General features: G+C 48.7%; 1 long non-coding RNA gene and 1 other non-coding gene across 2 annotated transcripts; one reads left to right on the top strand and one right to left on the bottom strand.

Moving 5' to 3' along the window:
- Positions 1-1,377: 1,377 nt before the first annotated feature.
- TRNAE-CUC lies at positions 1,378-1,450 on the bottom strand. The gene has a single exon. It is a non-coding gene; the product is annotated as a tRNA-Glu (tRNA).
- Positions 1,451-6,271: 4,821 nt separating this feature from the next.
- On the top strand, positions 6,272-16,867 carry LOC122705329. The gene is made up of 3 exons (XR_006344079.1): positions 6,272-6,552; positions 6,631-6,766; positions 16,676-16,867. It is a non-coding gene; the product is annotated as an uncharacterized LOC122705329 (long non-coding RNA).
- The last annotated feature ends 1,342 nt before the right edge of the window (positions 16,868-18,209 follow it).

The raw sequence follows: 18,209 nt of genomic DNA, 5'->3' as shown, positions 1-18,209 counted from the left end.
AGAAAATGGAATACCGACGACATTTGCTGAGCACCTACTGTATGCCAGGCTCTGTCTGGGCTGCATGGGGCTGGAGTTGGAGATTCCGCAGATGGATGAAAGAGATACATTAGACACAGGTCATTTTGTTCAGTTCCTTATCCATTTACTGAACATTTATTCAGCACTTTCTCTGTACCAGACCCCACGCTTGACTCTGGGGTCACAGGAAGGAAAAGCAGCATTTCAGGAAGCTCACAGCTTGTGGGGACATTCCTGAGTAAACTCACAGGTGGTAAACGCAGAGCAAAGGCAAGTTCTAGAAGCAACGATAAGGGGGGTGGGAGCAACCCAGGCCAGCGGTTGGCAGGCTGTCCCTGAGGCAACCCCTGAGCTGAATTTCAAAGGAGAAGTAGGAGTTACCCAGGTGACTGTCAGTGAGGAGGAGGTGGGGGTGAGCCTTCCAAGCAGGGAGGAGAGTGGGAGCAGAGGCTCAAAAGCAGAAGTGAGGGGAGGCGGAGTTTGAACCAACTGTGGCCTTTTAGAGATATCATTTTGACAGCTCTGTGGAAAGTGGATTAGAGGAAGACCGGATCCTGAGAGACTCAGCCAGAGGCCATGGTTTGAAGCTTGGATTTTATACTGAGGTAGAGGGAAGACTCATTGGAAAAGTCCCTGATGCTGGGAAAGATTGAGGGCAGAAGGAGAAGAGGATGTCAGAGGATGAGATGGTTGGATGGCATCACCAATGCAATGGACATGAACTTGAGCAAACTTCAGGAGATGGTGAGGGACAGGTAGGCCTGGCGTGCTGCAGTCCATAGGGTCGCAAAGAGTCAGACGTGACTGGGCTACTGAACAACAACAAAGTGGGAAGCTGTGGTCTTAGTGAGGAACCTGGTCCTGTTCACCTCTCAGGAGATCCCTCCAGGGCGTCGTGGATGGTGGATCTGAGAGCTAGGCCCCTGACAGGAGACCAGTTAGGAGGCTGAGAGAGGAGGGGGTCTACATGGGAGTAGGGATGGAGAGGAGGCAATGCTTCAAGAAATCATTCAGGAGAGTATGGGAGGACTTGGAAGATGAACTTGGAGAGGGAGTGGTAATCAAGGATACCTCTGCTTATAGCTTGAGAGACTAGGTAGATAGTTGTGTTACCCACTGAGTTAGAGGAACAGATCTGGGGTGAAAATGAGGAGTCTGATTTGGGACAGGTGGAGACACCCTGAAGACAGTTGAGTATATGGTCTATGCCTGGGCTTGAGAGGGTTTTGTTTTGTTTTGTTTTGTTTTTACTGCCCCAGGTCTTAGTTGCAGCATGCAGCATCCTTGATCTTCGCTGTGGCATGCAGATCTTTAGTTGCAGTATGGGAACTCTTGGTTGTGGCATGTGGGATCTAGTTCCCTGACCAGGGATCGAACCCAAGCCCCCTGCATTGAGAGTGCAGAGTCTTAGCCACTGGACCACCAGGGAAGTCCTGTTTGTTTTTGTTGTTGTTGTTGTTTTGGTGGGAAAAAGGTGGGAGGAAGCAGATTGTCAGGTGTTGAGGGCTGAGTGGGTGGTAAGAAACAGGAGTTAGTAAATATAGGTAACATTGTCAAAAGTTCAGATGACAAGGGAGTAGAGGTCTTGAACTAGAGGCAGATGAGGGGTCAAGGGAGGTAGAGCTGGGTGGTGGTTTGAGTCTGGCCCACAGGAGGCTTGAATTCCAGGGACAGTGATGTGTTGTGAGTTCTAACAGTTTCACTTGTTCTCCTAGTTCTCTCAGAGGTGTGTTCAGAGGAGTCCTTTGGAGGCACTGGGTCCTCCAGAAGCTGTGGAAGTATGAATCCAGCTGCCTGGGATGGGGTAAATGTTCTCCTGGGAAGGTGGGTCTAGAGGGCTCACAAATCACTTCGTTTAAAAATTGTGGTAAAATACACATAACATAAAATGTACCATCTTAATCTTTAAGTGTGCAGTTCAGTGGCATTAAGTGCATTCACATTGTTATCCAGTCATCACCACCATCCATCTCCAGAGCTCTCTTCATCTCACAAAACCAACACCAAAATTCTGTACCCAGTAACTAACTCTCCATCCCCCTCCCCCCAGCCCCTGGCACCTACTACTATTATGCCTTTTGTCTCCTTGAGTTTGGCTACTTTAGATACCTCAGGTAAGTGAACTTGTACAGCCCCCCCCCCCCAGTCACTTTCCTGAAAGCTATGATGCAAAGGGACAGCCAAAGTGAAAAACGGACTAAGCCTGAGAAAATAAAGTGAGTTTCTCATCTTGGGTCCATGGAACCATCTGCCCACATCCTGGATGGGGGAGGTGTACTTGAACTTGGGTGTGTTAGGAGACAGTGAACTCAGTTTGAAAGGATAGGATGCAACTACTTAATACCTAATTGATGTTGGGTCACATTAATAGCCTGGAGGAGGACATGGCAACCCCCTCCAGTATTCTAGGCTGGAGAATCCCATGGACAGAGGAGTCTGGTGGGCTACAGTCCATAGGGTCGCAAAGAGTCGGTTACAACTGAAGCAACTGGGCATGCACGCGTGCACATTAGTGGAAGTGTGGTGTTTGGAAGAAGGAAGGTGACATTTCTTGTCCTCTGTGTGGGTTAAACTATGTCTAGGACCCGGATTCACTGGGTATGTCCACAGGAGGGCAACCAGGATGGAGAAGGTATGTGCGGGGAGCGGGGAGGACTTGTGTGTATGTCCCGTGAAGAAGAGTTAGGCTAGTCAGGGAAGGCTGGAGGAGTCTCAGGAGCAGGGGTCTCTGGGTGTAAATCTTCAAAGGACTCCCACAGGGAGAGGTGATGCTCAGGCTCACCTTCCCTAGTATTTGGAGACTGACCTATCCTCTCTTCCCCTCAGCCTCCCTGGCCATCTGCCCAGATATCCCATCCTTCAGATCTCTGCTTAGATCCACCCCCACCCTCACCTCCAGGCAGCCTTCCCTAGTCCTTCAGTCAATAGGGAGAAGCAGAGTACTCTTTTGGCCCTTTACCAAATGTTTCCCAGGGTATTCACTTAATATGCTAGCTGTGTGACCTTTGGAGAGTCACTTAACCTCTCTGAACAGGGATAAGGAGCCCATAAACATTTTAATTTTTTTTCCTGTTTTGGCTGTCTTGCCAAAAGTGGGATGGAAGGGTCATTTTCTACTGTCTCTTTGACTCAGAAAAATAGAGATGATAATAGTACCTACTTTTCAGGGTCATTGTGAGCCCATGGAAGCACTTGGCCCAATGCCTGGGACCTAGTAGGTACTCCATAGACTGTAGCTGCTATCAGCTCTTATTAATGGCTTTGTGTCCATAAGCCTATTTCCTTGTGAGGCTGTGAACTCCCAGACACTGTCTGCCCTTGTCTTTCACATGGACCAATGGAGTGGAGTGGAGTTGACAGCTAGTGACTTTTACTTTGGCCTGTTTTCCATCATCCCACTTCAGGCATCCCTTTCCTTTGGGAAATTCCTCCCTGTTGCCACATAGTCCTGGTGAGATGTCTGTTAAAATGCCCAATATTCCCACCCATCCCTACCCCATTGCCAGCAGGTAGGCGTGTGATCCAGACTCCACCAATCATAGAACCCTATTTTTCAGCACCAGTAATTGGTTCAAGGAGTGGGCACATTCCCAAGCAGGGCCAATCAGACTCTTTCCCTGGGATTGATATGTGGATGCCAGGAGGAGGAAGCATTCTTTCTCCTGAGGCACAAGGTTGAATGCTATAGTCTCAAGGCTATGAACAAGTCATTTTTCCCATTAAATGTAGGATCCAAGCAACACAACAGAAGGAAGGGGAATTTAGAGAGCATGCTAGTAGCATTGCTGATGGTCCCAACTTGGGCTCTCATGGCCTTGGTTCTTGCAGTCCTTCTTTCAGACCTGGGAGCTACAACAACAATCTCTCCATCTAAAAGAGCCAATATGCTCCTTTATTGTTCCAGCTCATTTTGTTGGGTTCTAGTCTCATGAAACCAATAGGAACTTGACAAACTCAGGGAATACTAAACGGATAGATGATTGACTAAATGACTGGATTCCCAGTTGGGATGGGATGTCTAAAGTTCCTGAAGCTAGAGAGTTGGGAGCTGCTGCCCTGTGGCTATGGAAGGGAGGGAGGGTGTTTGGAATGACACAGAATCAGGCAGGCTTGGATTTGTGTCCCAGCTTTGCCATTCACCAGCTATGTGATCTTAAGCAAGTTAATGCCCTCTCTGGATAAGTTCCTTATCTGTGAAGTAGACAAAATGATAGTGACTACACAGGATTGCCTTGAGGATGGAATGAGAAAAGGAACAGGAAGCACCAACCTTAGTGCCCAAAGCGAGGGCAGGGGAGACAGGACCTAGAAAACCAGTAGCTGTTTTTCTTAGCCTGCAATCCATTGTGGTGGTTTGTGCAAGAAGATCTCCTGAAGTAGGAAATGGCAATCCACTCCAGTATTCTTGCCTGGGAAATCCCATGGACAGAGGAGCCTGGCGGACTTCAGCCCATGGGGTCCCAGAGAGTCAGATTTGACTGAGCAACTGAGCATGCAATGCATGAGATTGGCATGCAGATCAGGAGGGAATGAAGATTCAATCTGCAAACTGGATTCTCAGAAGGAGTGAGTCCTGGCACCAGGGAGGCTGTGACAGGGCCAGAGTGAGTGTGTTCAGGCAGTGAGAGAGAGATAGATAATGGAACAGCCAGCACTTAGGCAGTGGAGCTGGAAGGATCTGGCTCATCAGCTAGCTTATCCACTATCCATGTGGTTCACTAAATCTTCCAAGCCTCAGTTTCCCTTCTTTGTAAATCCCTTCCTGAGAGTCGTCCTGAGGACATAATAAAGCAGTCCATGTAACATATGCAGCACAGGGCTTAATAGTGTTCAGTGATGTAGACCATTTTTTGTAAGTCTTTATTGAATTTGTTACAATATATATATATATTTTATGTTTTGGTTTCTTTGGGCATGAGGCATGTGGGATTTAGTTCCCCTACCAGGGAGCAAACCTGCACCCCCTGCATTGAAAGACAAAGTCTTAACCACTAGAACGCCAGGGAAGTCCCAAGCTATTATTATGAATATTTATGGCTTCAGGAAATTTTTTGAACATAAAGGTGGGGTGAGTGGCTAACTCTATAGACAAACTTTTCATGTAGAATGTCCCCAAGTCAAGGAGAGTCTGTATCTGAGTCTCCCAGAAAAGGCCATTTCAACTAGGTGTCCTATGTCCTTCTGTGACTGGATGGTGGTGGGCCTCACTTTGGGGAAGTGATGTCTGGGGATTTGTCTTGGTCCTGCCCACTGTAATCTCCTCAGCTCAGGCAAGGTTCTCAAAAGAGTTTTCTACACTGGCTCCTTCCTCTTCCTCACTCCTCACCACCCTCAAACCTTGTAACCTGGTTTAGTCGGCACTGCATGGCTGAAATCACCCTCACAAAGCAAGACTCTGATCTTGCTAAGACTAGTGGACACTTTTCCTCCCCTTGCTAAGGCAGTGGCTTTGTGGTACTCAGCCCTGCTGAGGCTCATCCTACTTCCAGGCACCCTGTCCTCTGTGGCATCATGTCTCATTTCTCGTGATTCTCTTCCTGCCTCTCTGAGGCTTGCTTCTCATGTGGCGCAGTGTCTCCTCCCTCTGGTCCCTTAAGTGTGGGTGATCCGTGGGCTCCTCGGGCTCTCTCGTCACTCCATGCACCTTCCCCAAGGGAGCTCTTTCACACTCCTCAACAGTTCTTGCCTTTCAGTTTGCTATTTTCAGACGAGACCTTTCCAAACCTTCAGACCATGTTGCCAACTGCCTACTGGACATCTCCATGAGGCAGTCCTGCATACACCTCAAACTCAATGTGCTTATATCAACCTATTGTTTCTCCCCTCAAATGTGTCCCCTTTTATCTTCCCCATCTCAGAGAATGACACAACCTTCCATGTAAGCCGGAGAGTTGAGATTACCTTAGACTTTGATTCTCCCACTGATTCCCGTGGATTCTACCCTCTTGACCTTACGTAGACAGGTTTCTTTGTCTGTCTACTGATGACCAGGCCCTTTCTGGCACCCATGGTCAACTAATGGATCTGCCGACCCTTAGACTTACCCTGCAGAGTTCACTGTTGATGGTATCGGCTTTCAGAGCTACCTGTTCATGACCCTCCATGGTTCCCCCATCCCTGCAAGGCAAGTCCGGTCCCCATAGTTCTGCATTCACTTTTCATGAGCTTGCCCTTGTCTGTCTCTCCAAGCTCCTCTCTCTCACCTCTTGCTCCTGATGTCTTTGCCAGGCTGAGCGACTTGCAGCTTCTGCCTTACTACCTTCTTCTACTTCCTGTCCTCTTTGCCTGGAATGCTCCCCTTCTCACCCTTCTCCTCCAGGCCAACTGCCAGACCCTCCTGAAATATTCTGTAGTGTGTGAGGTCCCTCCTCTTCACCACCATAGAGCCCCCGTTCAAGTTCAAGTTCAGCACCTGCCACATCACGTTGTCACCGTGAGCCTGACTCTCTCCCATCAGACCACGAGCCACTGGAGAGCAGACACCTTCATGCCCTCAAAGTCCAGCAGAGTCTGCTATAGTCAGTTCTCAAGGTATGTTTTTTTTAATTTAAATCTCAAAAGTACTTAGTTGTTTTATATTTTTATTAAACAAAATATTAATATTTTAAGGTGACCTGAGATGGGAAGAGCTGGAGAGAAGGGGTATGGCACATAGTTCAGGAGTCGCCCCCAACACACAACCGGAGCCTTCATTCCCCTCCAATGAACCTCTAACACTCAATATTGCTCTCCTCAAGAAAGACCTGTAAGTCAAACCCCGATGTGTGACTTAGACCAATCACATATCCTCTCTGTGTCTCTGCTTCCTCTTCTAAAAATGGGATGTTGGAGTATTCCAGGAAGATGATATTTTGCAGAGTGCTTTCACACGAAGAATCCTCAATCAGTCTGCCAACAGCACGGGAGAGGAGGGTGGCGTTAGCAGCCCTCCTGCCTTCTGGGAGTTCTTGTTCCTGTTGTTGTTCAGTCGCTCGATCGTGTCTGACTCTTTGCAGCCCCATGGACTGTAACCCAGGCTTCCCTGTCCTTCACTATCTCCAGGAGTTTGCGCAAGGTCATGTCCACTGAGTCAATGATGCCATCCAACCATCTCATCCTCTGTCACTCCCTTCTCTTCCTGCCCTCAATCTTTCACAGCATCAGGCTCTTTTCCAATGAGGTGGCTCTTCACATCGGGTGGGGGTTCTTAGGCTGACCCTTATCCTTTACTGTACACTCTCTGGTCAGGTCACTCTCTTTCCCTGCCTCCCTCCTTCCTTCCCTCCCTCTCCCTCTCTCTTCCTCTCTCTCCTGCTCCCTTTACATTAGTATTTGAACCTGCTCTCTAAACTCAAAAATCTTAAAAGTAAGATCCCGCTTCCTTCTCCAAGTGCTGTCGCATCTTTCTGCTTTCTACAAGCTGAGTGGCCCCAAGAGTCATTTCCATTCCCTGCCTGCTCTCCTGCAGCTCTCACTCATTCTTCCTCGCTTTGCAGTCAGGGGTCCACCTCCACTGTTCCCCCAACAAAACTTTAAGTGCTGAGGTCACCAGTGACCTCCAAGATGCTCAACCCACAATCCTGATCTCCCTTGCCCTCCCACTGCATTTGGTTCAGCCACAACCTCTTTTGTCAACCACCTCTGTTCCCTAGGCTGCAGGGACACTGTGCCTTTCTGGATCTCTGCTGGCTGCATTTTCACCCCTGTCCCTCTGCTTGCTTTGACTGCTTTCCACCCTGCCCGTCTTCGGATGCTGGAGTTGCTCAGTGCTCAGTTCTGTGTCCTTTTCATTCCCACCCCTCTCTCTTCCTGCTCTGCTGTGTGCCTCTCTGTGGTTGCAGTTACCACCTGTGAGGCTCTCATTCTGAATAAGCATCTCCAGCCCTAAGCATCTCCAGATTCTGAGTTCCAGACTTGCAGATCCTCCTGACTCCTGGGCCATTAGTTGGTCATCAGATTCAAAACCGAGCTCAGATATTTCCTAACCAGTTCTTCCCCGTGTGTCCACTGTCTCAGCTGCTCTTACAGAAACTCTGGGAATATTCCTTCATACCTTCCCCTCCCTCTCCACGTTGAGCCCACCTTTGCTCATTCTGCCTCTTGAATATTTTCTATCTGGATATTCTCTGCTGCTACCCTCTTTGTCTGAAGCACCGTCATCTTTCCGTTAGACAATGAAATCCACCTTCTACCCTGTGCTGCTCTCTGGTCCTCTCTAAGGTATTCGCTGCCCAGCAGCTGAAAGGATTTTTAAGAACTTTGAGTCTGGCATATCATTCTCCTACTTAAAATCCCTCACATATTTCACATTGTCCCAAAGTCCAAATTCGCCCCACATTGGCAAGTCCCTGGGTGGTCTGGCCCATACGTCCCAGCTGCGCTCTCTCCTCACCTCTCCTCCGCCCTTCAGTTATACAGACCTCCTTTCAGTGCCTCTGGAATTGCACACGTGTTCCCTGTGCCCCAGAGGTATTAGCCCTTCTTCACCCAGCTTACTCTTGCTCACCCTTCAGGCCCTTCCCAGAACCTTCCTTCAAACTAGCCCATGCCCCCTGTTTTGTTTTTTTTTTTTTTTTATGTCATACCTGCATTCCCTACTAGAATGTAAATCCCTGTTATTGACTACAATAGAAGTGCTCAGCAAATACTGACAACTGAGGAAGTGCAGGGCGGCTCAGCAAGTTGCTTAAGGTCACACGGCTTATCAGTAGCAGGTCTCATCTTAAACCCCTTTAGACTAGTTCTGATGCCTCTGCCAGGGGACCCAACACACACACATTCCTTTTATCAAAGCAGTAGATGACACATGATCCTAGCTGTTTGGGCAATGCCCCTCTCTCTGCCAAGCCTCTGAGCAGAGGCCATGCTGTCTTACGTGTTCCTACACCTCTGCCTTCTCACTCAGCATCTGACATTTGGCTGGGTTGGAGTACTGTGTACCCTTGTTGGTTTGACTCTCTCTTGATGAGTTCCTCAGATTCTTTTCTAGCTCTGCCTTTCTGCCAAGCACCAGTTTCATTCTTTAGCTCAGTTATGGATTGAGCCCCCTTTTTATTTTCATCCTAAATTAAAGAATAAAAGTTTAAAAGAAATTTTACTAAAAAAAATAAAGAATAAATGAGCCAATAATTGAGGGAAGCACAAAAATAAATAAGACAAAAAGTATAAAATACAAGAGCCTGGAAATAGTTGAGGCAGAGGTTTGGCCCCATAGAATCTGTGGACTGAGCTATCCCAGATCACTGGCCCCCACACAATTTTCCCTTTGGGGCCTTGGGTCAATTCTTCACCCACCCTCATCCCCTCCCCGGTCTGGACTCAATCCTGGTTAAGAGGTTGCTTTCCTGAGCAGACGTAGACTGCATATCCACACTCTGGCTGATAAATCCGGGAAAACACTTCTAAGGGAATTGGGATCCCAACAATGACAGGAAACAAAGACCCAGAGAGAGTTAGGAGAAGTGGACCGTGGGGTTCTGTGTTCATGCCACAGACCCAGATGATGACCGTGCTGGCTGAGCCACTCTGGGATTTCCCCCAGAGAGCCAGGCAACCTTGGCTCGGCCGCTGACCCCGTCCTGGATGTGCAAGGAGAGGAGCAGGGGCTTGGTGCCAGGCTGCTGGGATATGAGGGCTGTGGGGGCAAGGCTGAGGCTGAACCCAGGAGGAAGGGCGGGGCCAACCAGGCTGGGGCCGGACAGAACAGCAGCTTCTTGTCAAACACACAATTTAATTCTAAGGCTGTATTCCTTGTGCCTGGGAGATTTTCAGTTTGCAATAGTGTCATTTACAGATGGATTTGCAGTGGCGAATTACAAGTTTATAAGCAACAGCTTCTCTGACGCCTCAAAGGGAAAAAAACGCCTTATCCCTCTGCAAATTATAAATTCATAACTAACAGTGTTATCCAACTGAATGCAAAACAAATTCATTACCAGCCACATCATTCCATTGAATACCAAGTGAATAAACTGCACAGGGTTTTGTGAGGATCAGGGAGGTGTCAGAAGATGAGGACAAATCTGCCTCTCCCCACTTTCTTTTTTGTGTGCCCACAGGCCCACCTCAAGCTAACCCTCAGTGTAGGTGGAACTGGATGAATGTACACTGTTCGGATAGAAAGGAGGCTGGAGGTTATCATGCTGATGGTGGTGAAGGTGATGATGATGGTGGTGGTGGTGTACCACCCTACTAGTTAGTATGTGTGTGCATCTTTTGTATAATTGTTAGAACTGCTGTGGTGTTATCTTAAGATATTAAGATACTGGGATTCCCTGGTGGCTCAGATGATAAAGAATCTGCTTGCAATACAGGAAACCTGGGTTTGATCCCTGGGTCAGGAAGATCCCCTGGAGAAGGGGATTGCAACCCACTCCAGTATCCTTGCCTGGAGAATGCCATGGACAGAGGAGCCTGACAGGCTACTGTTCATGGGCTTGCAAAAAGCTGGACACAACTGAGTGACTAACACTATCTTAAGATATTATCTTGTGAAAGTTCATATGTCTAAGTCCTTGTGAGTGTCAGGACATCCCCCTAAGGCAGAGATCATTCTGCAGGAAATGAAGGTCCTCTAAGCAGACCAGAATAAGAACAAGGGTCTTAGGCATTAGAGTGGGGCTTCCCTGTGTCTCCCCAGGGAGAGAATCTTGGGACCAAGATTCAAGGTGCTGAGACATCTAGATGGGAGCTCCCAAGTGGGGGGGGGGGTCTCAAGACCATTCCCACAGTGTGAAGGAAACTTGGGGTCTCTGGTGGGCAGGCATAGGCTATGCTTTTTAACCTGGGTTAGCTAGTTCCATCTGACTCTGTGGTGTATTCCCAATGGATGGTTTCTAAAACTTACTTTTTTTTAACTGTAGAAAAGCAGAAAATGCAAATAAAACTAAAAACTACATAAACCACTCATAATTTACTTTGGGTAAAGTAAATTACCCATACAAAGATGCGTACACACGCTAGCAGGGTGGCATACACCACCACCACCATCATCTCTATAATCACTTTGGGGCAGATCAGACCTGATCTACCCTTCTCCAAACTCAGCCCCTTCTCCAATTCCATTCAGAAACTCTTGAGCACTTAAAAGACTTGACTAAATATTCGGTGCAGGGGAGAAGAAGAAATGGCCCATACTGCAGACCAAAGGCAAAGGGCAGGGATCTTGCTCTTAAAGCCTTCTTCCACTCCTCCACATCACAGGGAGTTTCCTGCTTCTCTCCTTCAGGCTGGCTTCCCTGTTTCTCTCCCTTCCTCCTGAATCAAGGCACCACTCTCTGTCATCTTCCTCAGGAGCAAAAGGAACTCCTCTCCTTGTCTCACACTGAGCAGGTTGCTGTCATCATTTGTCAGAACAGTTGCCCCAAGTATTTTTTTCTAAACAGTTTCCTATCTAAGAATAATTTTGGTGCCAGCTTTTCAGATAAAATATTTTCACCTTGTTTCATGAACACATTTATATTTTTAGGAATGAGGGTTATTCTACAAATGCTGGTGTGAAACCTGCTTGTGTTCATTAACGATATAGAGTCAGCATACTTTTATGTCAACAGATATATCTACATTTTCTGTTTTAATGGCTGCATATTAGTCTATATGGTTTCTTTAAACCATCTCTTTTTCTGCTTTGCATTTAGGCTGTTTCCAATTTTTGCTATTATAACACCCACACATCATCCATGCACATTTATCTACTTATTTTCTTAGGATAGATTCTTAGAAGTAAAATTTCTGAAAATGCACTTTCCAAAGGCTTTTTCATATTGTTAAACTACTTTTCAGAAAGTTTGTGCCAATTTATACTCTCATCAGCAGCTTGTATTATTGTCCTGCTTACTATAAATGAAATAGTTTGTTTCAGTTATGCCCTGAAGTATTAAAGAAAGGGCCCCTCTGAACGCTTTGGTGGCAACAGTGGCAACGGGTGAGACGTTCCCCAAAGGATAAAGACTCTCCCAGAAAGCAAGAATGGGGTTATGGGATCCAGCTGCCCCTCCCTACATGGATTCTTCCAAGGCCTCCACTGAAGGATTTGACATTGATTGACTGATATTTTTTTGAAGAGAGACATCATTTCCCTTCAAATGATGGTGATGGTGATGAGTGCAGTGGTAGTGATGACGATGATGAGCGGTGTGGTGAGGACAGGGTGGTGAGAGATAACAGTGGTGATGATGGTGAGTACCACAGTGATGATGGCGATGGGGGTGCTGGTGTTGACAGTGGGATGGAGGGGGCAGTGGTAACGGTGGTGGTGACGATTTAGGATGATGCTGAGATTTGCTGAAGGAGATGGTGATGGTGGCGATGACAGTGGGGCAGTGGTGGTGGTGATAAGGTGTGATGATGGCAGTGAGAGGCAGCGTGGATGATAGACGGGGCAGTGGGGGTAGTCTGGTGGTGCTGAGAGTGGGTGTTGGTGGTGGCAAGGGCAGTGATGGTGGAGTATTGGACAAGTTTTTGATGATAGTACTGGGTGCTATGGAAATATGAAGGTGAAAATGGTGTAAGTGATGATGAGGAATGTAATATAGGATTAAATGGGTATGAAGAGAGAGACAGATTGTCTTCAGGATGAGAAACAATGTGAATAAAGGAAGCAGCATGAATCTAGTGCCTAGAACAGCAGGGAGACCCACTGCAGGGCCAGAGAACAAATCGGTGGTGGGTGCTGCCAAGGGTCTTGAAAGTGGCAGGAGGACTGTGGGCTCCAGGACAGCAGCCCAGAGAGATTTTTTTGAATCCTGAGAGGAAGATGAGCAGGAGCTGAGTAGCAGGCAGGACAGAGTGTGCCTGCAGAGGAGAGTGTGAGGAGCTGAGGGGTTGGCCCCACTCCTGGCCTCAAAGGCGAGCAGCAGGCAGAGTAGGCTCTCCCCAGTGCAAGCAATCATCTGAGGGCCACTGGCAGCGTGGAGGAAGACGGTGTGAAGGGTATGTGGTGCGTGATCCAACCTCAGAACCCACGGACCCCGACCTGCTTTTGCCCTGTGTCAGCCCCAACCGGCAATCCCGCTCTCGCCTTGATAGATAGAAGGGCCCAGAACAGTGGTCCAGAACCCTGGCTCCCTCTCTAGTCCCCAGCAGCAGTTCCTCAAGTCTGCTAGACGAGCATTTACTCAGTAGCACTGCCTGCAAAGAGCCCTTTCCCACTCCTGGTGTAGCATGAAGCCCGCTGGGCACATGCTCAAGGCTGCTGGTAAGGGAAAAAGTGAAAAACTTCAGGGAGGCAGAAGACCTATGTCTGAGCAGCCAGCACCTGGGCCTCAGGGGTTAATCGATCCCTGAGGACGGTGCTAGGTCTCCCCTCCTACCCTCCGTCATCTTCCTCACTTCTGCACAAAAGCCACTGGAACCCACTGGGCACTCACTCTGGGAGAGGGAGAGAGATTTTTTTCTCCCTATTTAATGATGCTGGTGACCTCACAAGGTTTCCATGGTGACAAGACCAAGGAACCAGGGGGACTTGGTGAATTAGGAAAACGAACCCACCCCCAAGTCATCTCCCGGACTTGGAGGGGAGGGGGCTGGATATAATCCATGAGTTTACAGAAGTGGGAAGGATGGGGTTTGGAGCATGCAGTTCTTCAGTAGCTCAATCATGTCCAGCTCTTTGCAACCCCATGGATTGCAGCATGCCAGGTTTCCCTGTCCATACCAGATTTCCCTACCATCTCCCAGGGCTTGCCCAAATTCATGTCTATTAAGTCAGTGATGCCATCCAACCATCTCATCTTCTGTCATCCCCTTCTCCCCCTGCCTTCAATCTTTTCCAGCATCAGGGTCTTTTCCAATGTGTCGGCTCTTGGCATCAGGTGGCCAAAGTATTGGAGCTTCAGCTTTAGCATCAGTCCTTCCAATGAATATTTAGGGTTGATTTCCTTCAGGAGTGACTGGTTTGATCTCCTTGCTGTTCAAGGGACTTTGAAGAGTTTTCTCCAGCACCACAGTTCAAAAGCATCGATTCTTCGGTGCTCAGTTTTCTTTATAGTCCAACTCTCGCATCTATACATGACTACTGGAAAAACCGTATCTTTGACTAGATGAACCTTTGTAGGCAAAGTAATGTCTCTGCTTTTTGATATGCTGTCTAGGTTTGTCATTGCTTTTCTTCTAAGGAGCAAGCATCTTTTAATTTCATGGCTGTAGTCACTGTCCACAGTTATTTTGGATTCCAAGAAAATAAAGGGGCACGAAGACTCTTTTTCAGGCTCTTTTTGGAGCCTGAAAAAGAAATCTGTGATCCTCTTTCCTTTCTGTGTCCCAACCCTTGTCCTTCCTGAAAAGCTTCCTTCACTGGAGGTCATGGTGCTGAGTGTGGCCCCTCACAGGGAGATCTAAATGGTCGCAGAGCACCCACAGGGAGGTGTTCTGATCCTAAGGGTAGGAAACTCCTAACTCTAGGCACCAAGGCAGGTGAGGAGACGGAAGTAGGTGGGCAATAGAGCAGAGGGCTGAGTTTGCAAGGAGAAGGAGATTATCATCTGGTGAGGAATCAGGGGTTTATCTGCCTTGTGAAGCTTGGTCCTCTAAGGATCAGCCAGGGGCCAGCGCCTGAGAACATGGGCTGTGGAATCCACGTGACCAGGGCTTCAATCCAGGTGTAAATAACACCTGTGCCCTGTGGTTGTAGATGTCATGGGACACATGGGTAAAGCATGTGGGCTCCACTTGTGGCTCAGACGGTAAAAAATCTACCCGCAGTGCAGGAAACCCAGGTTTGACCCCTGGGTTGGGGAGATACCCTGGAGAAGGGAGTGGCTACTCACTCAAGTATTCTTGCCTAGAGAATTCTGGGGACAGGCTACAGCCCATGGGGTCGCAAACAGTCAGACATGACTAAAGAGTTAACACTTTCACGTTCACTTTCATGGGTAAAGCCTGTAGTAGGTGCTCGAAAAGTGTGCATTTCCTCACTCCTGCCCTTCCCTCCCCCACACCACGCGGCCACCACAGCTTCCTAAAGGCATCTGAAGCACCACACTGCCCCTCATTAGTTTTCAGTGCTTTCAGGCACTGAATAATTTGATCCTCACATCCTTGGTGGCTTAAAGGCCACTGTACATTGTCCCAGTGCCTAAAATCCTAGCATGGAAGCACCACTGCTTTGCACAAAACCTCTTTTTACCTAGTAACATCTCACTGGGGACATAACTGTCCCATCTCCAGGCAAGGGCAGTAGTGCTGGGAGGTGGGAGCAGTGATTATTTTTTAGTGCAGATAGAGCCTGTGAGTGAGGACAGAAGAGAAAGGGAGTGAGGGCAGAAAAGTAAGGGGGTGGGGACAAAAGAGTTTGTTACACTGAAATGCTGGCCAGCTGTCATGCCATTGGCTGAGGGGTTTCCCTCATGGTGAGTGATGCAACCCAGAGATTATTCATCATCTGAGAGAAGCCACATATGCATATCTTGGCATACTCATACCATGGAAAAGGAGGAGAAATCAACAAGTTTTACCTTTTGAAGATGGCCCCTGGGAGCAAAGTAGCCAGTCCCCTCACACCAACAGTCCTGGTTGGTGGCTGCCTCCAGGTGAATCATGCCACTCCAGGCAAGACAGTGCCACGAGGCTGGGAGTCTGGAGGCAGAGAGCTGGGAGTGAACCCCCGACATTGGAGTGGAGCTTGGACATTGGCTGGGTCTCTCTCTTTGCCCCAGAGAGGTTTTTCTGAGAAATCTGCTTTAATGAATTCAGAGGAGCAATTTGCAATTCAGCCCATCAAATGTTCAGACACACTCTTTTCCGCTAGAATCTCACTTGCTGGGAGTCTGTACCCTGTAGTAGATGAAAATTCTCCATCAGGGACTGCACCTTCCTCCTCCATACCCAGTGCAGCCTGGAGCCACCAGTGGGCAGGTCCTGCCCCCAGGAGAATCCAGGCTCACTGACCCATTGGGAACTGCCAGGTCTCATTGTCCCAGGGCTGCTGGAAACCAGGCCCAAGGGCTGGGCAGCTCCAGCTCCAGCCTAACTGTTGCTTCCCTCCTCCTCCTTTCCCCAGCCTCTCCAGCTCCACCCAGTGTGCCCCCTTTCCTTCCACCCCACCGGGGGCCTTTGAGTACCCTTGGGCTGCTTCCTCACTCCATTTTCTCAGGACATGGGAAGTCACAAAAGAACTCGTGTTGGGGACTTCTCTTTTCTTTTCTTTTACATTTTCTAACTGGATTTTGCTAGCTGTATTTGTTTTGATTCTGGCCATCTTACTGACCTCTCTCATAGTCTCTTATTAGTTTTTCAGTTTATTCTCTTGAGTTTTCTGGATAAACAATCATATCATGAACAAATAATGATAGCAATTTCCCCTCCTTCCTAAACGTTATGCTTTTTATTTTTTAAGTACTATTCCGTTGGCTAGAACTTCCAGAACAATATAAACTAATTGTGGTAATTGTCCCACTCTGACTTAAATATGAATACCTCTTGCTGGTATTTTATTGCTAAAAATCATGTTGACTGTTGGTTGCAGATGAATATTTTTTATTATGTCAAGGAGATGTTCTTTTATTTTTATTATCCTAAGGCTTTTCATCAGAACGGATGCTCAGTTTTATCAAATGCATTTTCGGTGTCCATTAACATTGTCACATAACTTATCCCCTTCTGGTAATTGACATAATTAATTATGTGGACTGATTTTCTGATATGTAATCATCTTTGCCCCCTTGTATTTCTAACTTAGGCATCTGTAGAATGGGGAGGAGATTCACTGCCTGAAAGAAATCTGGTTGAATAGCAGATCTGTATTGTGAATCCTCCTACAGTGCAAGAGACACAGATGCCATTTCGATCCCCGGCTCAGGAAGATCCCTTGGAGGAGGGCATGGCAACCCACTCCAGTCTTCTTGCCCGGAGAATACCATGGACAGAGGAACCTGGCGGGCGAGAATCCCTGGGGTCACAAAGAGTCAGACACGACTGAAGCAATTGAGCATACATGCCCTGAATCCCATGGCTGTGAGCCTGCTCAGGCTTTGGTCCCCCACACCAGTCATCAGTCAGAACAGATGACTCCCTTCAGCGGCTCCTCGTTGCCTTCAGCTGAAAACCTGGGTACATTGCTCAGGCCTCTTCCAGTGAGCCTCTGTCCCTCTCCCACCAACCCCCTCCATAACCCCACCTTCTCCCCGCTAATCACGTGGAAATCCTGGCAGGTGGCAAACCCGTGTGCCCTGGGCCTCTGGGCCTTCTCACATGCTGTTCCCTTGCCTGAAGTGCCCTTCCCACCTTCCTTCCCCAGGCCAGACCCATCCAGTTCCTCCAGGGAGCCGCCCTGCCCCAGAGGGCTGGGCGAGGGGCCCCGCCCCCAGGGCCACAGCCCCCAGCTCGCTGGCTCTTCGGTGCTCACCAGGTGGAAGGTAGTTTCTCTGTGCACCGCTACCTCCGGCAGCTCCAGGAATCCAAAGACCCACCTGCTCCACCTAGGGTCCTACTTCCCAAACCCGAGCCCCACTACGCGCTACTCCATCAGCCCTAGAGTGAGCACACCTGGGAACACACTCAATATGCTCACACTCAGGAATGCACACCGCTTGAGCCCCCCATCCCACCTGTGAGTCCCGGGGCTCACTATCCCAGCTCCGACAGCAGTGAACATTGAGAGGCCCTGGTCGTCAGCCTCACAGGCAGCAGCAGATCCCTGGAGCCTCTTTAGAAAATGCAGTCAGCCTTGTTTCCTCCTCATAAACAACAACTTTTAGCGGAGCGTCAGGGCCCCAGGGGAGAGTGCCCCCACCCAAAGCTGCTGCCATTGGAGATGCAGGCGGGGGAAGCCAAGTGGGCCCAGGCGGGACCAGATGACTGGGGATAGATGGGCGGGAGGGCCTTTGATGGGCTGTCCTCCCCTGGGTTTCCTTGCAGCCTAGATGCTGGCACATAATCTGGGCCTCTGCAAAAGTGCTGCCTCTATCTCTCCACCGGGCCTCAGGCTCATCCTCCTGGGGTCTCCTCTGCCCATTCTGCAAAGCAGAGGTCCCCAGCCTCCAGTATCTAGTGCCGGATGATCTGAGGTGGAGCTGATGTAATAATAATAGAAAGAAAGTGCACAATAAATGTAATGCTCTGGGATCATCCGGAAACCATCCCTCACCCTGGTCCATGAAAAATTGTCTTCCATGAAACCAGTCCCTGGTGCCAAAAAAGTTGAGGCCCGTTGCTCTAGAGGATCCATTTTCAACCCTCCTCCTTCCCTCAGCCACCAGGTGGCCAGCTGGAGT

Source organism: Cervus elaphus, chromosome 12 (genome assembly GCF_910594005.1).
Source record: "Cervus elaphus chromosome 12, mCerEla1.1, whole genome shotgun sequence".
In the NCBI taxonomy this organism is placed as follows: domain Eukaryota; kingdom Metazoa; phylum Chordata; class Mammalia; order Artiodactyla; family Cervidae; genus Cervus; species Cervus elaphus.
The sequence above is the reverse complement of the archived record's forward strand: the minus strand, read 5'-3'. Positions and strand labels throughout refer to the sequence as shown.